A 14466-nucleotide genomic window follows, 5' to 3' on the forward strand; every position below is an offset into this window, starting at 1 on the left:
AGGAAGGGAGGGCAGGGCCTCTAGGATGGGCACTTCCATACAGGCTGCCCATGTGAATTTCTCAGAGTGACCGTGACAGATCCTGAGAGGGACAGTTTGAGGCAAAGGAAAGTAAGTTTTCTGAAGAGGGGTGAATTCCGCCTTCTCCTGACAATGAAACAGAAATCCTGTCCTGCTCAGAGGTACTGAGTAGGAGGGATTGTGAATTCCCATCCTGCACAGAGGTTGGCTGGGAAGTTCGACTGTCTAAAGACAATGTGGCCAAAGTCTTCTTTATCTTTCAAAGATATATCTTTAACTTCCTGCAAATTCAATCCTGGATAAAAGCCTAGAATATACAAGTGTGGGTTTTTCAGGAGAGCAACAAGGGGAGAAGGTGATAGTGACATATCAGAGAAGGAGAACAATAGTCTAAGGGTCCCTGTGTTACTTAATGAATCACAGACAGTGTCAAGCATTCTTCCTTACCCGTAGACATGCAAATGCAGTAGATGTTTTAGCAATAACTGAATTAATCCTCACAGAATTCTTTTTGGCCATTTCCAGGTACAGAGACCAGAAGAATTCATTAGTTACAAGAGCAAGCAATAATTCGCTGGTCTGAATTTTGTTCAATTTCTGTGTTTGCCCTTCACAAATGGATAAAAGTCTCTGAATCTGGCATTGAAGACAGTGTTTTCTCTATTGTTATGGATTGAATAGTGTCCCCCAAAATGTGTGTCAACCTGGCCAGGCCATGATTCCCAGTATTGTGTGGTTGTCCTGCATTTTGTGATCTGATGTGATTACTTATGTGTTGTAAATTCTAACCTCTGTGATGTTAATGAGGCGGGATTAGAGACAGTTAGGTTAATGAGGGAGGACACAATCTACAGGATAAGGGTGAGTCTTGAGTCAGTCTCTTTTGAGATACAAAGAGAAAAGTGAGCAGAAATGAGAGGGACCTCATACCACCAAGGAAGAAGTGCCTGGAGTGGAGCAGGTCCTTTTGACCCAGCGTCCACGCACTGAGAATTTCCTAGGCCAGGGGAAGATGGATGACAAGGACTTTCCCCCAGAGCCACAAAGAGAGAAAGCTTTCTCCTAGAGCTGGTGTCCTGACTTCAAACTTCTTGCTTCTTAAACTGTGAGAGAATAAGTTTCTGTTTGTTAAAGGCATCCACTTGTGGAATCTCTGCTATAGCCACACTAGATAACTAAAAAACACATATATAAAATAGTCAAAAAAAAAAAATGTTTCAAATACACACACATACACGTATGATGTTATTAAACTTTAAAAGATGTTACATTCTTATAACACATTTAACAACAGAGATTTGTATACAGAAGTTATAATAAGAGCCATCCCCACATAATTATATTGTACCTGCTCCCCCAAAGTGTCCAGTGTCCAAAGATACATATGTACCCTTTTACACACTTCTTTTTGCTTGGACACATGTAAGTACATTCATTTGTTTGTTTTTATGGAAATTAGGTCACATTCTACCCATGTTTTCCTCTGAATCACTCTTCACTTGACAATTTTTCATGGTTCCTCTAAATCAGCAGACATGGAAGAAGCACTCTTTTTGGTTCTTCTTATTTTTAACTCCCACCACTCTTCTGTCAGTTTGTTGTACTGTGGTGGCTTGCATGTTGCTGTGATGTTAGAAGCTATGCCACCGGTATTTCAAATACCACCAGGTTCACCCATGGTAGACTGGTTTGAGTGGAGCTCTGGATTTAGACAGACTAGGAAAAAGGACCTAGTGATCTATTTCTAAAAAAAACTGGCCAGTGAAATCTTACGAATAGTACTGGAACACTGTCTGACTGAATGACAGAGGATAACCCCTTAGGTTGGAAGGCACTCAAAATACAAGTGGGGAAGAGCTACCTCCTCAAAGTAGATCCCAGTTTAATGACGTTTCCTGATGGGCACAACTCATAATGAGAAGAAACTGATGCAAATATCCTTTAATAATCAGAATGTGGAATGAAGGAAGTATGAATCTAGGGAAATTGGAAGTCATCAAAAATGAAATGGAATGCATAAAGGTCAGTAATCCAAGGCATTAGTGAGCTGAAATAGCTTGGTTTTGGACATTTTAAAGTAGACAATGATATGTTCTACTATGCCAGGATTGAGATACTGAAGAGAACGGCATCATATTCATCGATAAAAAGAACATTTCAAGATCTTTTCTGAAGTAGAACACTACGAACAATAGGATAATATCCACAGGCCTACTAGGAAGACCAGTTAATAAGACTATTATTCAAATTTACACACAAATCATGAATGTGAAAGATGAAGAAGTTGAAGGTTTTTACCAAGTTCCGCAGTTTGAAACTGATCAAACGTGATGCATTAATCAATCAAGATGTACTGATAATTACGTAATTAGGATGCGAAGTTGAAAACAAAGCAGACAAATCAGCAGTTGGAAAATAAGGTATTGATGATAGAAATGACAATGAAGCTTACATGATAGAATTTGGCAAGACCAATGACTTATTCATTGCACATACCTTTCGTCAGGAACATAAATGGTGACTATACTCATGAACTATTCCAGGCAGAATAGATAGGAATCAAATTTGTGGAAGGTGATGATGGAGAAGGTCAATATCATGAGTCAGAATCAGGCCAGGGGCTGACCGCAGAACAGATGATCAGTTGCTCATATTCACGTTCAAGTAGAAGCTGAAGAAAATTAAAACAAGTCCATGAGTCAAAGTATGCCCTTGAGTATATCAAACCTGAATTTAGAGACCATCTCAAGAATAGATTTGATGCACTGCACACTAATGATCGAAGACCAGATTAGTTGTGGGATGATAGCAAGGACATCATATATGAAAAAAACAAAAAGTCATTAGAAAGACAGGAAAGAAAGAAAAGACCAAAGAGGATGTCACAAGAGACTCTGAATCTTGCTCTTGAATGTACAGTAGCTAAAGAGAATGGAAGGAAAAATAAAGTAAAAGAGCTCAACAGAATACCTGAAAGCGAAGCTGGAGAAGACAAAGTATGATAATAATAATGTGAACAGATCTGGAGTTAGAAAACCAAAAGGGAAGAAAACACCTGGCATTTCTCAAGCTGAAAGAACTGAAGGAAATATTCAAGCCTCTAGGTGCAATACTGAAGGAAGGATTCTATGGGGAAAATATCGAACAACACAGGAAACATCAAAAGAAGACGGAAGGAATACACAGACTCAATACACCAAAAAGAATTGGTCGACATTCAACCATTTCAGGAGGTAGCATTGGATCAAGAGCTGATGGTACTGAAGGAAGAACTCCAACCTGCACTGAAGGCATTGGCAAAAAACACGGCTCCAGGAACTGATGGAGTACCAAATGAGATGTTTCAACACAGGGACGCAGTGCTGGAGGCGCTCACTTGACTATTCCAATATATTTGGAAGACAGCTACCTGACCAAATGACTGAAAGAGATCTACATGTGTACCCATTTCAAAGAGAGGTGGTCCAACGCAATGCGGAAATTATCGAGCAATGTCATTAACATCCCACGCAAGAAAAATTTTGCTGAATATAATTTAAAAACAGTTGCAGCAGTACACAGATAGGCAACTACCAAAAATTCAAGCTGGATTCAGAGGAAGACATGGAATGTGGGATATCATTTCTGATGTCTGATGGATCTTGGCTGAAAGTAGAGAATATCAGTAAGATGTTTACCTATTTTTGTTTCCTATACAAGCACACTCAACTGTGTGGCTCATGACAAATTATGGATAGCTTAGCAAAGAATGGGAATTCCAGAACACTTAACTGTAGTCATGCGGAATATCTACGTAGACCAAGAGGCAGTCATTTGAGTAGGGCAAGGTGATACTCTGTGGTTTAAAATCAGAAAGTTATGTGTCATGGTGGTATCCTTTCACCATACTTACTCAATCTGTATGCTGAGCAAACATTCTGAGAAGCTGGTCTCGAAGAACAAGAACATGGCATTAGTTTTGGAGAAAGATTCACTAACAACCTATGATATGCAGCTGATACGACCTTGCTTGCTGAAAGTAAAGAGGACTTGAAGCAGTTGCTGATGAAGAGCAACCACTACAGCCTTCACTATGGATTACACCTCAACATAAAGAAAACAAAAATTCTCACAACTGGACCAGTAAGCAACACCATGATAAACAGAGAAAATACTGAAGTCATCAAGCATTTCATTTAACTTGAATCCATAATCAATGCCCACAGAAGCAGCAGTCAAGAATTCAAACAATGTATTGCATTGGGCAAATCTGTTGCAAAAGACCTCCTTAAAGTGTTGAGAAAGAAAGATGTCACTTTGAGGACTAAGGTGTGCCTGAGCAAAGCCATGATATTTTCTATCACCTCACATGCTTGAGCAAGTTAGACAATGAATACGGAAAACCGAAGAACTGATTCATTTAAAATATGGTGTTGGCAAAGAATACTGAATATACCATGGACTGCCAGAAGAATAAACAAAACCATCTTGGAAGAAGTACACCAAGAATGCACCTTAGAAGCAAGGATGGCGAGACTTCGTCTCACGTGCCTTGGACATATTTTCAGGAGGGACCTGTCCCAGGAGAGGCTCATCATGCTTGGAAAAGCTGAGGGTCAGAAAAAAAGAGGAAGGCGCTCAACAACATGAACTGACACAATGGCTGCAAGAATGGGCTCAAACATAGCAATGATTGTGAGGATGGTTCAGGATCAGGTGGTGTTTCATTCTGTTTTACACAGGATCGATGGCATCTAACAGCCACAACTAACATATGTATGCGTGTATGTGTGTGTGTATATATATATATACCCATTGCCATCGAGTCGTTTCCAACTCATAGTGACCCTACAGGACAAAGTAGAACTGCCCCACAGAGTTCCCAAGGAGCGCCTGGTGGATTCGAACTGCTAACCTTTTGGTTAGCAGCTATAGCTATTAACCATTATGCGACTAGGGTTTCCATATATATATATATATATATATATATATATATATATTCTCTTCACTAGTTTTGCATCTCTAGAGATCCCAGGCTAAGACATTTGGTACCTACTGTGGTTCTAGAGGAACCAAATCTTAAGGATGAGTTTTCTGAATTGATTCTCAAGTCTGGCTAGTCTTAAAGGCACTGATGACTGTCTCCAGTAGTAAACAGGCTATTGCTAATCCATGGTGGGAGGTGACAATAGAAATACGCAAAATACTACTACCACTGGATCAAATATTTGTGAGAGACAAGGCTCTGCCTGATTACATATTTGATACTTTTCTATAATTTTGTCAGAATAAGAATAATAAGGAAGCTGCTTGGTTAGTCCTGCTTTTGCTAGCCACACTGGTGAATGAAAGAAATGGGCTCAAAGCTGAAGCACCACATACAAGATCTGAAAGCTGCCACTTGTGCCCAGAAAGAAAACCATATTTCTTATAGTAACAAGGCTAATGCTGCCAAAAATAAACTCAGATTCTTATCATAAGAGTGACTGAATTAAAGCGCTAGTTGAATATCCAGCCTCAAATGGTGTCTGAAGTTAGAGTGAGGGCACTGATTGGGAAGAAATGGGATCCTGAAACTCGGGATGAGGACATATGGGCAGACAGTCAGGAAGCGGGGGACAATGAACCTCCAATTTCTATTGAATCGCTCTTCCTAACAGAACCAGACCTCTTATTCCCATCTGAAGAGATTCTCTAACTCTGCCGCTAAGGCACCCTTCCCAGTAAAACAATTATCCCTTCCACCTCCATCTGATGAGATTACCCCAGCTGTGCCTGAAGTGTCTTGTTTGAGTTATCTCCTGGGGTGGTATCTGGGGCATTGCCTGGGGCATCACCTTAGGCAGATGTCTTATAAGACACGGCTGAACATCCCACTGCCACTGCCCATTTTTGCTTCTAGACCTATACCTAGACTTCAGTCCCAACAAGCCCCAAAAGGTGAACTATGAAGTGTGACCCAGGAGAAGGTATGCTAAACTCCAAAAGAACTACTTGATTTTTCTAATATATATATACAGAAACCTGGTGAATATGTGTGGGAATGGCTATTATGGGTGTGGGATAACGGTGCAAGCAACATAAAGGTGGATTAGTCTAAGTTTATTGATATAGACCCAGGAAGCATAGATTCTTCATTCAGTGTTTCAGCTTCAGAGGTTAGAAAAGGATCTCATAGTTTATTTGGTTGGTTTACTGAAGCATGGATTAAGTGGTGGCCTACAATAAATCAAGTGGAAATGGCAGATCTGCCATTGTATACTGTAGGAGAAGGTAACCAAAGGCTGAGGGAAACTGGCAGGTTAGAATGGATTTATTAGGCTGGACCCACAGACCCACACACGGAGTGCCCAGAGGGCTCTCTTTTTACCATAGCAGTGAGGTACAAATTTGTGCAGCAAGCCCCAGCATTATTGAAGACTTCTGTGGTTGCTATTTTATGTAAGTAAGAGTCCACAGTGAGAACTGCCCTAACTGAATTAAGACACCTAACTACAATGCAGTTGACTGGACCCCATGGTGGTAACAGCCAAGTGGTGGCACTCAATGAACAAAGACAAGGTGGGTGTGGTTACCATAACAGACAGTAGAGTCAAAGCAGTAATCAGAATAGTCTGCTCACATGGATTTATGGCAATGGCTACTTAGTCATAGTGTCCCTGGGAGTGAAAGAGCTGGGAAATGTACATCTCCTGGTACCTAGTGTCTTAGCTATCTAGTGCTCCTGTAACAGAAATACCACAAACGGATGACTTTAACAAAGAAAATTATTCCCTCACAGTCCAGGAGGCTTTATAAGTCCAAATTCAGGGTGCCAATTCCAGGGGAAGACTTTTTCTCTCTGTCACTCCTAGGGGAAGGTCTTTGTCACCAGTCTTCCCCTGGACAAGAAGGTTCTCAGCACAGGGATCCTAGGTCCAAAGGATGCACTGCTCCTGACACTTCTTTCTTGGTGGTACTGAGGTCCCCCGTCTCTCTGCTCTTTTCTCTTTTATATCTCAAAAGAGACTGACTTAAAACACAACTTAATCTTGTAGATTGAGCCCGGCCTCCTTAACATAACTGCTTCAAATTTTCGCTCATTAACATCATAGAGGTAGGATTTACAATACATTGGAAAATCACATCAGCTGACAAAATGGTGGATAATCGCACAATACTGGGAAGCATGGCCTAGTCAAGCTGATATATACATTTTGGGAAGACAGAGTTTAATCCATAACACCTAGTATGCAGCTATCGACCTGTTAATGCCTTTTTCTCCATACCCATTTGGAAGTATCACCAGAAACAGTGTGCCTTCTCTCTGACCTAAGTATATAAGGACGAAATAATATAGAGGAATCTCTGTTACATTTTCTCCATCTTACCGTTATTTGGCCTCATAGGCAGACCCAGTCACTTAATTGCACGGCAGAATGAAGAGATTAAAGCCCAACATTCTTGCCAGTGGACCAGGAAGGTAGCTGCTCAGACATCAGAGAGCCTCAGAGAGACAGAGACCAGGTGGCTCAAGAGAGGGATACCATAAAGTTGTTTTTCATACCCCCCTCCACTCCCATAGTTGCATATGCTTTCCTCTGACCCCAAGAAGTAGATCAATCCTTTGAGAACTGCATTATGGGTTAGAACACCAACAAGGTCCCAGACTGAGTGACACTCCCATAGATTACATCCAAATATCATTGCAAAGTCTTCAAAATCTGAACTGACATCTGAGCCACAGCATCCAGAAGTTGGGAAAGAACATGCAGCCTGAACATAACTGGGTCAAGTGATTGCTAAAACAAACAACATCAACATTTTCTGTAAGATTGAAGTAAGACATAGTCTTAGAATCATAGACAAAAACTTTAAAAAGCTACTTTAACCATGCTCAAAGAAGTAACAGTCACACCTTAGAAAAATAGAAAAATACATAGAAACTATTCACAAATGAAAATTTTAGACAGGAAAAATAGAGATAAAAAATTCACTTGACCAGCGGAATGCTGTTGACAGACAAAAGGATCAATGAGATGAAAATAGTTCAATTGAAAATATCCAATCTGAAAACAGAGGACAAATATTGAAAAAAAAATGAACAGAGCCTCAAAAAAATCCAAAAATACCTAACATTTATTTATTGGAATTCCATAAGGTGTAGAGAAAATATATAGTGTAGAAAAAAATATCTGAAGAAATACTGGCTCAACACTTTCCCAATTTGTTGAAAGACATAAACTTACAGATTCAAGAAGCTATGCAAACTCCAACAAGTTAAACTCACATAATTTTACACCCAAATGCCTCACTGTCAATTGTGGAATAACAAGGACCAAGAAAATATCTTCAAAGAAGCTAGAGAGAAAACAACTCATTTCACACAGGAGAAACCATTGGAATGACTCTGTATTCATCATCAGAAGCCATGGAGGCCAAAAGGCTGTGAAAACAACATTTTTTCAACACTGAAAGAAAAGAAACATTAACCCAGTGTTCTATAGGCTGTTATTTCCTTCATGAGTAAAGGAAAAATATTGACATTCTCAGGTGAAGGACGCTTAAGAGAATTCATCGCCACCAGACTTGTTCTAAATGAAACACTAAGGAAGTTCTTCAGGTGGTAGACTTGGAATTTCAGGAATTATGGAAAGCAACAAAGTCGAAAGTACCTTCTGAAGTTTGCCGTTCAGCCAAAGATTAGACAGGTCTATAAAACAAACAATAACACACGTGAAGAAAGTGTTTCTTAGTTCAATCGTGTGTATGAGACCAAAGGTGCAAAACCTGCCCAAAAGCACAGAAAAGAGGGCAGGATGGAACAGGAATCATGGCGGATGGGAACGGGGAACTGGAGCATAGAAGAGAATATTGACACATCATGAATATTGCCACCAATGTCACAAACCAATTGTGTATAAATGGCTGAACAAGAAAGTAATTTGCTTTGTAAAGTTTCAAATAAAGCACAATAAAAATTTTTTAAAAAGTGGTAGGTATCTGGGTAAACATATTACGCCAACCCTGCTGTCACTGCACAACATGGCGCAGGACTCCCCTCTTTGGATAGACTTGCTAGCCTATTGGAAACACTTTGGAATATACTCTTGGTGGCAAATTAGTATTAGAGAATGGGATTATTTTGAAAATATGAGATGTCTGTACTCATGTCTGGTGAATAAACTGGATAATAAAATTTTCAGAGCGAAATGAGATGTTCTAACAGAAAAATAGGCCTGAATTCCCACGTGGGCCATGAGCCTAATCTGAAGGCCTTTCCCAGAGAGGCATTTCAGGCACTTCTAGAGCAGCAGGAGCACTGGGGAATGCATGTATCAACCTCCCCCAGGGCCTTCTCTGAGGAGTAAGTACCTGCTTTAGTACTAAGCTTAAAAAAAAAAAAGCTTAGGGGTTCATAAATAGTCATTCTGCATAAGGTCTTCAGGTTCAAGTCTGTAATCCAGCTGGGATTCTGTGTGTGCTGCATCTCTGCATCAAAAGAACATGCTTCTAGAAGCAGAATGCCAGGAGAGAGGCGGTTGGGCAGTTGGGGGTGGGGGGTGCTGCGCAGACAGGGGTGCCCAAGGGAGGCACAATATAGTCATTCTGCAGCAGGTCTAGTCCTTCTGCATAAGAATTAGAATGCTTCTGTCAATGCATAATAGTTTACATGCAGGACATAAACAAAGTGACTGAAGGACAAAGTCAAATAGTAAACCAAGCCACTCCCTGTCAATCCTTACCTGAGAGGGTCTTCATGAAGACTTCCGGGGATGGAGAAGGACACAGTAAACGCTGATTTATTTTACCTCTTCCTTCCTCAAGAAACAGGAACTGGTGTTAAGACGTCAGGTGTCAAGCCCCAAACTCCTCTTCTGGTCTGTATTTAAGCTGTATAATAAAACTGGGATCAGGCAATCAGCCGTGAGCAGACAGACCCAGAGTATTCCCAGTGCCCCACATCTTTGAGCTCCAGTGAGATCCTGTTCTTAGTCACTAGATTAGCAGAGGAGCTGAAAGACTGAAATTCCGTGTTTTAAGGCAACTTGGGCTTCAAACAGTCACATATTGCTAAAGTCGTATTTCTCTGTGTTAATTTATGATCCTTAACTCAAATCTGGAGTTTGGAGCTCATTTTGATAACTCCTCATTAGTCTGCATAGACTAGAGTCTGCTCACAGTCAGTGATGACAATGGAGGAAACAAAGTCCCTAGCCCAGAGGAGGGACTGCTCCCCATATTTGGGGCAATGCCCCTGGGAAGCATCGGCGAGGTGCACTTTGGCCTCTGTGGCTTTGCCTTCTGCTCCTGGAATTGCACCCTGGGGGCCTCCATATGCAGACCCAGAGTCCGTGGGTGACCACAACTCCCCCGTTCTGGGTCATCGTCCGGACACACGTTGCGATATGCTTTCTGCCCTCCTTTCCAGCATAAGCGCTGCGATCACAAGTGGCAGAACCAGTTCTCAGGTCCAGACCCTAGACCTTGCCCTCCTTGGCCTTAGGCTTCCGTAGTCCTGGTGGAACCTGCAAGCCTGGCGGATGCGAGGTTAGCACCCGGCTGGGTGGGCTTGGGCCTGTCTCAAAAGGCTCATGGCGCACTCAGGTTCCTCCTCCTTGGAGCCTGTGGGCTTGCAGTGGGCAGCCCGGCATCTCGTGCCTCCCTTGGGAGCCCTCTCTGAGCAGCAGCTCCCCTCCCCCTCCCCCGCCAACCACCCAACAGTCGCACTGCCTGCTTTCTGCTTCTAGAAGCGTGTTCTTTTGATGCACACATGCAGCACACACAGAAGCTCAGTTGGATTACAGACTTGAACCTGAAACGCACAACTTTAAAACTACTAGACGGGGCGGGGAGGTTATTGGCAGTGAAAAAAGCAAAAAAAAAAAATAAGAAAGAGAACAATTACAAAAAAAGTATTAGAAGACTGTATCCTCACATTATGGACTCAAGAAAGTTGCGGATAAACAACCGCGTAGATAGCATACTGTTGTCTCTTTGCAAATAAGTCTTAAATGAGGGAATTTGGTACCGGGAAGAGTTGCAGAGCCTGACTTTGGGGAAATCTGGGATTGATGAATTGCCTTGCATGAGGCTACAAGCCCTGATAATCAATATTTGAAGATGAGATTCGAGCAACCTAGAACATGCATCAGAATTTTTTCTAAGTAAATTAGCACCAGAAGATGCCTTTAACCACTAAATAAAATGGGTCAGTAGTTCAAGATCTCCCTAAAAAGAAAACGGCAGACCTAGATCGTTTCCAGTCAGGTTCCAGCAAACATGCAAGAAACAGTCATTTTAATCTTGTACATAGTCAACAGAGATTAGAAAACCATGAGATACTCCCCTAACTTGATCCTTAAGGCTAGTTTAAAAATGATAACAAATTAGAGAAGGATGGTAGAAGAAGAGTTAGAGGACAAGCACACTCAGTAACTGAGATGCAAAACTCTACGTAAGATGCCAGCAAAGGAAATCCAGCAAAGTATAAACCACGTAACATGCCATGATCATGTAGGCATACAAATTTGAGTGAACGTTAAAGATTTAGTAATTTCATTCACCACATGCATAGGTGAAAGAAGAGAAGACATATGCTCACCTCAAGAGATGGGGGCAAAGCAGGTTGATAAAATCCAATCACATGGAGAGATAAGGACTAGGAGCAAATATGGAACAGAAAAGGAGTTCCCGAACGTGGAAAACTACAACTAGCATGATAGTTCATGGTGACGTGTGGGACATTCTCTTTAAAATTAATAAACAATAAAATAAGGGTGCTTCTATCATTACTTTTATTAAACATTGAACACCGGAAGTGTAAGCTAGTACAAAAAGAGAAAAAGTATAACTGCTATTCATAGATTATAGGACTGTCTCCATTGAAAACTGTAGAAAATACCGGAATTAATAGTAATCATAAATAAAAAATAAATTGAAATTTCAATGCATCAGCATCAAGCTGACTCTGTCATAGCTCTTAGGTGAAAGCAAAGGACACTGATAGGGAAAGAGCAGGTTCGGGTGGTCTAGACCAAGGAGGGAAGAAAATTATTCTGCACTGGGCTGAACTTATAAGAACGGGTCTTATGTGTGTTAGTTACCTAGTCCCTCCATAACAAAAAATAACACAACTGGATGGCTTTAAAGAACAGAAATTTATTTTCTCACAGTTTAGCAGGTGGTCGTTCGAATTCAGGGCATGGCTGTAGTGGGAGGTCCTTCCTTGTCTACCTCAGCTTCTAGTAGATGCCAGCAATCATTTGTGTTCCTGGCCTTCTAGAAGCATCTGTCTTCTTTGTCTGTCTTCCTTTTCACCTGTTTGAGTCTGTGTGTATTCTGCTCCTTTTATAACTAAGAAGAGTTAGGCTTAGGACCCACCCTACATTGGTATGACCTCATTCACATAATAAAAGCAGGCCCCCTCTTTCCTAACAAGGTCAGATTTACAGGTACAGGGGTTAGGATTTCCACAGACATTTTGGAGGGACACAATTCAATCCCTAACAGTCGACTTACCAGATATTCTGGATTGAGAGTACTCGCATGAACAGCTGAGAGTGGTTCCAATTCTTTGCTACATTCGTTGGCTGAAACTTGTCTCAATGGTCACCCAAAGGAATGCTAGAGCAATTTATTGTGTAGGACCTGGCCAACCATTCCTAATCAAGTCCATTGTGTGGAAAAACACACAATCCCATCACCAAAGCCTTGAGAAATTCATGGATAAGAAAAGAATGGTGGTTGGAACCAAGAATTGTTTCATAGCCTAGATAACATGGTACAGGTGTTAGATATTCACATGGAGATGTCAGGTAATAAAACTTCACCCCACATGGGGATGTCAAGGATAATACCAACAGCTAATGTTCATTGAGTACCTACACTGGTGCCAGGCACTCCTGTGCTTTTTCTTTCATGTTTGCTTTTCATGATGGCCATATGAGGAATGTATCATTATAATGCCTAAAGAGGTCAATACAGAGAGCTAGGCTCACATTTGAATATATGAGTCTGGACCCAGGAGGAGTTTGAATGGATGGAGGTATAAACCTCACGTCCTTAGCTACAAATAGACAGCAGTAAACTCACTGAGGCATCCTAGAGAGAGGGTGTCAATAGAGAGAGGAACAGGCACCAAGCCCAAGGGTACTCGGGTATCTAGAAGCCTGCCAGGTGAACAGCAGCCAACAAGCCTCTCTGAAGTCCAGTGTGGTTCCTGGAGGGTTGTCTGTCCTTGCTCTCAGCTGCATTTCCCCAGTGCCCCTCCCACCTGCACTGGGTTGTCCCCTTCATGAGGACAGGGGCAGTGTGTACCTTTCACCACTGTATCTGCATAACATAGACTACTTCTGGCCCATGGAATATACTGACTGAATGAAAAATAAACGATAAGTACGTAAAATCCTTCGTAGTTGATACCTTGGGATACATTAAGGAGCTTCATGAGTAAGAGGGAGAAAAACTGATCAGGGCTGCTTCTGAGACCATCTCTTAGGCGTAAAGAGTGTTAAACAATAATTAAACAAAGAGATTTAATGGCAGAGATGTATGTTAAAAAGATGTAAGTATACGTTGAAGATTACTAGAAACATGCACATTTATTATTGCAACTATAGTTCAAATTGTTAAAAAAAATATACTACATGCACACAGAATATTATAAAGTAATTTAATGCTCTCATTAAAAAAAACAAAAAAAATTATCATGAGAAAAGACTAATGATGAATGAAAATATCAGGATATAATATCCCTGTTAATATACATAAATGTGTGTGCTAATACACACATAAAACCAGTTGCCATTGAGTCAGTTCTGATTCATGATGACACCAGCGTGCCAGAGTAGAACTGTACTCCATAGGGGTTTCAATGGCTGAGTTTTCGGAAGTAGACTGCCAGACCTCTCTTTCATAGCAATTCTGGGTGGACCTGAACTCCAACTTTCTGTCAGCAGCTCAAGATATTAACCATTTGCACCAACCAGAGACTCTAACACACATACATGCCAATGTAAGTAAGATAACAGACATATCGGAAAGTTAGTAATTTATTCTATGCATTACGTATGTTTTCTTGTTATTTATTGCATACTTTCCCATTGCTTCCAAGTTTTTGAGGAATAGAATGTACTTCTGGAAAAATTCATGAGAGATTTTTAAGTAATGAAATAATCAACAGAAACAGAATGAGTAAATCTGTGGCAAGGCAGCCCATGAACCCAAGATTACAGTAACACTGGTATGAAAAGCAGAATTGTGGAGTCCTGAAGCTCAGTGGTCCCATGCATGCATCAGGAAAGAGGGAAGAGCAAATAAACAAGGAGAAAATACAGTGAGCCAGAGGAGTGGGAGCCCTCTGTTGTGGGCACAGTTTTCTCATGAAACTTTAGATGGACACAATGGGTGGGATTATCCACTTCCATCACACAAACATTTTTATTACCCTTGATTTTAACGGAACTATGTTATAAAAACAAATGA

General features: G+C 41.0%; 1 long non-coding RNA gene across 3 annotated transcripts in view; it reads right to left on the minus strand.

Moving 5' to 3' along the window:
- Positions 1 to 14466, minus strand: part of LOC135229448 (uncharacterized) — a 61791-nt gene that overhangs the window by 8448 nt on the left and 38877 nt on the right. For all 3 annotated transcript variants that reach the window (XR_010320152.1, XR_010320153.1, XR_010320151.1), the window contains exons 3-4: positions 9726 to 9873; positions 2518 to 2692 (exon numbers count right to left, since the gene is read on the minus strand). This is a non-coding gene — a long non-coding RNA (uncharacterized LOC135229448). The remainder of the gene's footprint in view (positions 1 to 2517; positions 2693 to 9725; positions 9874 to 14466) is intronic.

The sequence above is a fragment of the Loxodonta africana genome, unplaced genomic scaffold, assembly GCF_030014295.1.
Source record: "Loxodonta africana isolate mLoxAfr1 unplaced genomic scaffold, mLoxAfr1.hap2 scaffold_293, whole genome shotgun sequence".
Lineage (NCBI taxonomy): Eukaryota > Metazoa > Chordata > Mammalia > Proboscidea > Elephantidae > Loxodonta > Loxodonta africana.